The following is a 7,230-nucleotide window of genomic DNA, read 5'->3' as shown; positions in this document are numbered from 1 at the left end:
ATATATATATATATATATATATATATATATATATATATATATATTAATAGTAGTATATATAGAAGTATAGATATAGATATAGAAAAGGAACACAAGGTTTTTTAATACCTAGCAAGTTAGAGTGCATTACATAGATTTGTCTGTTGGGTTTACTTAACTTGCCCAAAATAACTGCAACAAGTTGCCTTACCTTTTTTTGGCTCTAGACAAATCAGAACGAAAAACCAGCATTGTGTTTTCTTGTTGCAGGGATCAGGGCACACCCCAAGCTATGCAGAGAGAGAGGTGGCGCAGGGGAGGTTGTACAGGAAGCGGGATTGGTAACTGACCTTCAAGTGTTGATGGGGTGGGTGGATGGATCCTCAGAGTTCCATGTATTAAGATCCATGGCGAAGATGGAAAAGGGAGGGATGGGTAGATGGGGAAGAAAGGCTGGAGGAGGAGCGGGGGGTTGGACTGTATGGGAAGGGAGGAAGGCTGCGATGTTTTTGTGGCGTGAGGGTTTTTTTTTTTTGACAAATTTTTGTGGCGTGAGGTTTACACTGTATCGCGGGATTGTACTGCGGGAGGAGGTAACCTGTCCATGTGAGCGGTCGAACCGTTTCTTTCCTCTTTTGGGCGCCAGCTAGCAACAGGGGAGGGTCCACTGCCTTATTTAGGCGTGTGCCTTGGACCGCTAGCCAGCCAACGGCTGCTGGCTAGTCGCGTCCAATTTTCTTTTTGAGAAATCTGTAACTTAAATTATTATTTTTTGAGGCTAACCTGTAACTTTATTAATCCTATAAATGTTTGGGCTTAGTGGAATTTGTTTTACTATACTCATCACATGGGCTTTCTCTCTCAGAGAAAAACAATACGAAGATTTGGGCTTTAGTCTCACTCAGACGCTGTGTGTGAGTCGCTCAATTCATTGCCTCAAAAAAAAAAAGAGCATCAGATTTACGTTTCGACTTCCCGGCCGCACGAGAAGTCGGGATCTGGAGGGCGAGATGACGAGCCGCCGCTGCTCCCCGTCGTCGGCGGTGCCATCGCTAGAGGATGACAACCTCATCTCCGAGATCCACATCCGCCTCCCCCCTGAGCCATCCTCCCTCCCGCACTCCTCCCTCGTCAGCAAAGGCTGGCGCCACGTCGCCTCCGACCCTCGCTTCTCCGGTCGCTTCCGCCTCCATCACCGCCGCAACCCTCCTCTCCTCGGGTTCTTCAACGATCTCCACTTCTTACCTACCATGGATTCCCCCAATTGTGTCTCGGAGGGACGCTTCTCCTTTCCGCTTGACCACGGCTCCGGCGATCACCTGATACTTGGATGCCGCCATGGTCTAGTACTAGTTCTCAGTCTCGACAAACCTACGGGGCACCCTGCGGGGTACCCAGTCCTTGTATGGGACCCTGTCACCGGCGAGCGGTACCGCATTGCCGTTCCCGTGGCGTTCAATGTGGGCAAGACTTGTTGGATCGGTGGGGCGGTGCTTCGTGTTCGTGGTACTGGATTAGTCCACTTCCAAGTTGTTTTGCTAGTGGCAGACAAGGGAAATGGACGAATACTCGCCTGGGTTTACTCGTTGGAGACCGGCATGTGGGGTGATCCCATCCAAACGCCGCTTCCATCCTTGAGTTCTGGCTTCCAACCCTTTGCCTGCGACGCCGCTGTGCTTGTTGGAGATTCACTTTACTGGTTGCTTCTTGGGAGTTCGTCAAGGTCGGTTACTGGGACTTCGTCAAGGATCCTTCAATTTGATTTGGATAGGCAGACACTAGGTGTGATATCTGCTCCGCCGCCGGCGCATAGGGATATTGTGTCCAGCAGCGCGTGCTTGGTTTTGCACGCAGATGGTGGTGGGCTTGGCTTCCTCTTTGTGTCAGGCTACCAAGCCCAGTTATGGAACATGAGGACCTATTTGTATAATGGTGCTGCTTCATGGGTGCTCGAAAGAACTATTCAACTGGAAAAGCTACTTTCTGTTACTAGTAATTTGTACTTGCTTTGCACGTTAGATTATTATGTTTAATCACAATACTAAATCATTTAATTTAAAGCTATATCTCCTATGATATGATAAAATTATCATGTAATTTTCAAAAGCACATTTGTGTTTTCTAGTGGGAACTTTTGGAAACTTATTCTTTTAGCTCTTCACATCAAATCACAGTACCACAACGAAGTTCTATATGGAAAATGCATTAGGCCAAGCATTTTTTTTCCCAAAAGAAATGTTATTGACACGTTCGTGAAATTCCAATGTTTTCCAAATTCAATCTTTAAATAAGGGAAAATTAGTGTGATGTTATAATTTTCACCTTACCTTTAAGTTAGAGTTTTCTTATAAACTCTATTTCATTTGTGTGTCGTTGACCTGTCCACACAGTGTGTTTTAAGCAACTTAACATCCTGCTAAGAAAATGAAAAATAAAATCTAAATCTAAATTTCCTACTGATTGTTTGAATATTTCTCTAACTAACAAATAATACTGTAGCGCTCACGTCTAGGTACTTCTAGTGTGTACTGGAGTTGTAGTACTACCTTGTCTTGTCTAACATGGCCGGTTCACATGCTAGCTCCTCACGTGAAAGTTCTAGAGGAGAGTCAGGTCAGATGGCATGGCAGGAGAATGGCCCCGCACAGCTAATCCCTGGAATATTGACCATCGGATTGCAAGATCTAACGGCACACAAAATGCCATGTTTCCTCATATTTGAACAAATTAATCATGGCCGTCCAATTGCAAAGATCAAACGGCTCATATGTCATATTACTCGTACACTATATAGTAGTATAGATAATCCAGAGAAGGAAAAGGTAATGATACTAGGGTTTGCTGAGAACAACAATGTGGTACTCGTGGAGACGGTTATTGGCGTTTTTACGATCCAGCTTGAGACATTGAAGTTCAAGAAAGTTCATGAAGCCCCTATGCTGACTTGTCATCATGCATTCGAATGTGTCTATGCTGCAGGTATAGCATGCCTAAACCAAGCTTTGTTTTGATAATTTGGTTTATGCATTGCCTTTCACATTCTTTAGGGTTGTAAGCTAACACTCATATATCAGTTTTTTGCTGTGCTTGATGATTTTTCAACAAGTAGCAATGTTGTTTTGTAGTGTGTTTCTCTTTGATGTTTGTGTGTTAGCGTTATGTGTGTTGATTATGATGTAGAAAACCATGGTATCTAGCCAGTTCTGCTTCTGTGGAGACTGGAGAGATGTAACACTATCTATTGTATTGTGATTTTGAGTTCCATTGATTAATTGAAGCCCTTCGGTGTGTTTCCTTTGTCATTATATAATAAATAGCAAAGGTTCTTCTAAACAAATTCTCATCCTTCTACTTCTCGAGTCATAGGTTGCAATTTTTTTTATCTATTTACAATATAGATGTCATATGATAAAACAATGAATGCATATTTTTCCAATTCTTGCTATACTAACTGAAATAAATATTTTTTTCGCCTGTCTATTGGCATATTCGACAATTGTATCATGGTATTATTAGTGCGTAACCGCAGTTAAGATGTTTACAATGGCTGGAAATTGAAGAGAACTACATAAATACAAACTAGCTTGAACCAAATGAAAAGAATTTAGGTAGCTAAATTGGCAGGTTCTGAAGCTTAAAAGCTAGAGAATTTAGGTAGCTAAATTGGTAGGTTCATGCTGTTAGAGAGAATTTATGGTGCCTAATATTCCTCGAAGAGAGTTAGGAGTACCACTAAAGTCTTGCCCTACACTTAAGAGGGTCGTATATTCTTTTATGGTAATGTTGCTTAATATGCAGATTACTGTTTTGCCAGTCAACACAGGCTACCCCCCTCATTTTTAGGGGGTACTCCACCTTAAGTGTGACCCTTCAAATTAACTGAAATGAAGCTAGGTTCATGTTCAGTTGAATGTAGCATAGAACAGATCTATTGTAGTGTTGATCATGGTAGTAATCTTAAATCCATACTAACGATTTGGTTCTGTATTTATGAAATACTCCCTCCGTTTCAAATTTGAACTAAAACCACGACGAGTAATTTGGAACGGAGGGAGTAGTTGTTTATTTTTATTAAATTTAGTAGTCTTGCTGCAAGAGGCATGTTCATTTGTGCTAGAGAAAATTAATAAATTGATTTTATTTCATCTTTTCTGGCAAATTGATTTAAAGTTTTGAATAGTTATGATCAGCTTTACTGTTGAATTTATTGGTATGGGTACATTTTGTTTTGTCCGACATGACATGGAAAAAGCTTAAGAATAATTGTATGAAACTCCTCAGTTCTGATTAGCTAATAATCTTAGATGCATATTGTACATTTTTTGACACTAGTGATTATATACTGTTTTGAGACTATTCCCTTTGTTTGATACTGAAACTAAAAAAATATTGAGAAGCCCTAGCTGCCTCAATCTATAAACATTGGCAAAAGAAAATTAGAATCGTGGCACCGTCTCTTCGAATCTAAACCACATAGTTAGCTTCCAAATTTTTGCGTGATCTGCTGTTTGCAAGCAGCCATTGCATCTGTGATTAATGCTCTCCGATTGGGCAAGCATGTGCCATGCAGGGGCGAACTGCCGCAGGAGAGCCCGCGTGAGTTTTCCACATTAATTTGTATGGAATCTGAATATTCAACGAATTAATCAGGCAACTAAGGAGCAAACTTAGCAGATTTATTTCGCAAAAAAGTGCATGTGCTCATTGGCTCTGACCAAAATTGAGCACCTGGTCTCTACCCCTGCCGAATCGCTGGCCATATAAGCCTGTCCGCAGAAAGTACTAGATGAGGTTTTGTTTATCTAACCCTGATGTTGTATCAAACCCAAGTTTACAACTTTACATATATAAAAAGGACCCAAGTTATTTTCTTCAAATTATATATGTGAGTGTAATAATCTAAGTATGTGCTTGAGGCCCCATCATATCTATTTAACTTCTCATTGGAATGTCATTGGTTCTCCGACTTTGTATGCTTGTGTGCTGGAGATGGTGGAGCTGAACTTTTGCACAATACATAGGATGATTGTCAAGATATATTGAGTAGGTAATCTTATCTTTTAAGTGGCAGCATAATGAAATATTTTCTCTTTCCTATGCTTTGTCGATATTTTTCTGTTTTACCTTTTTCTGGTTGCTAAATTGTATTTGATATTTTTTTCTATCAAGTGCACGCGTGCAAGTGTGAAGGCGATTGCGTAGTCCCTGGCCCCTCTATGCTAGTAACAGTATTGGAACATTCCTTGTTCATTAATGAAAAGGGCTTATAGCAATTGTCATTTGACATTGCTGTTTATTTGGGATCATTATAATACCTAGTGCTCGCTTGCAATTATTGTACAGCCTTCAGCTTTTAGGCGATTTGCTTAAATATTTTCTCAGTATGTCTTGGTCTGTCACTCTAACTCACACATGTAATCTGCAATTGGCCTCTAGAGTTTTTAAGATGCTGTCAGGTAGTAATGTACCATCGATACTATGATCCAACACTGCACATTCGTCTTACCTTGAATGAGATTTGAATGCAAAGTGAGAACTGATTAGCTTAAACTATGTGAATGTTTTATATTTCCAGTTTTCACATAACAATAAAAATGAATCCAGTATATAGAAGTTTTCACCTTGGCTTCCCGGACCACAAATCTACACTAATACAATAGTTGAACCACATTCAAAATTTACCTGGGGCCATTCCTTATGTTCTGTCCATTCACAGCCAACTCCGTACAACAAAGATCTTCCTTATGAGTCACTGTTGCAAAAACAGAAACGATATTGGAACATCTCGTCTAAATTCAAAAACACTAGAAGAGCATTTGAAATCAGGAGCTGGAAAATCTTTCCTGCTGGTTGCAAATTTGAACTTAGTTGGTGGCCTTATTGATGGACTTGAAGAACAAAGGCCTATATCGGAGTATCCGTTGCAGAAGGAATCAATAAAAAAAAACTAACAGACTCCTCCACTACAAGTAGCTGTACTGGAATATGCACTAATATGGTTCCGTTTCAGAGATGAAAGCTCGAATTTCTCCATGCGGTAGCCACTACAGATTACAGAATAAATCTCATTCTGTTTGCTGCCCAACGACAGGAGTCTTCAACCAATGATTATGAAGATCTGGAAATGTTTAATAACCGAGTAGCTGTCTTGGTGAACCCCCAGTCCCCACAGGTTATTTAATCTTTCCGAGCTTGGGCAACAGGTTGAGGATCTTGGCTACCACACGACCCCTTGTCTAGATGGGAGATTGATAATGTGATCGAGCAGAGTTCCCTGGACCCCTTAGCTTTGACGAGTTGTACATCAGAGATGTTGGCCGCTAATAAAAGAGGATTTTTACAAAAGAAGAAAGAAAGATATTCGAGAATCTGCTCTCCTCCAAGCTCCATATCAAGTTAAGAGATACTACAATTGGACCTTTAGCAAGGTAGAAAAGAAAAATCTTTAGTCCAGCATACACATTAAAATGTAATCTGCTATACATGGGAGTCATCACTGGAGTGAATCATGAATTCATGATACGTCAAGGAGTAATTACATCCAAATAGAATCCTACTCTTTAAATAAGTCAGAAAAACTTCTAGTCAAATTTACCCTTGTTTAAATGGGTGGCCAAAACATATATCCTTCGCACGTAGTGGGGAATCCTAAAAGAGCTCCAGCCTCAAATGGGTGCATCTATGTTTGTATCTCATTGTGACCGAGAAGTCGGAGCTGCGTCTGGCTTGCCTAGATTTCTTCAATTTTGTGCAGTCTAAATTTTTCTGATTTTGGTCACCATAGTTATTTAATACTTTATGATTTTTTGTTTAAATACATGATAAAAAAATGACTTGCCTAGATTCTTCATAAAAAACTGTTTCGTCATGAGTAGTTGTCAAAATATATTGTTTTCATTCTATGCAGAGTAAAAAAAAGATATCTATTTTGGACTAAAGGAAGTGTTAATTAATAATATGATGTGTGAATGTGATCCCTTGCTTAAGGGATCTAATGCATGAACAAGGAAGTATTAATTTATAATATGACATATGATCTCTTGATTGAGGCGTTTACTGCTTGAATTTTATTAATTTCAATTTGCTACTGACTATTTAGCTCGCCCATTTCTAACCATGAGAACAATGCACATTTTAAATGATTTGAGATGCTATGCAGCTAAGCATTTCTCTCGAATTGAGGTATTTTCAGCAACAGGTCATTGAGCTTCTGCTGAGATTAGATGTAGCCAAAGACTTGAGAACATGTCA

This window comes from Triticum dicoccoides, chromosome 6A, assembly GCF_002162155.2.
Source record: "Triticum dicoccoides isolate Atlit2015 ecotype Zavitan chromosome 6A, WEW_v2.0, whole genome shotgun sequence".
Taxonomy (NCBI): Eukaryota; Viridiplantae; Streptophyta; class Magnoliopsida; order Poales; family Poaceae; genus Triticum; species Triticum dicoccoides.
The sequence above is the reverse complement of the archived record's forward strand: the minus strand, read 5'-3'. Positions refer to the sequence as shown.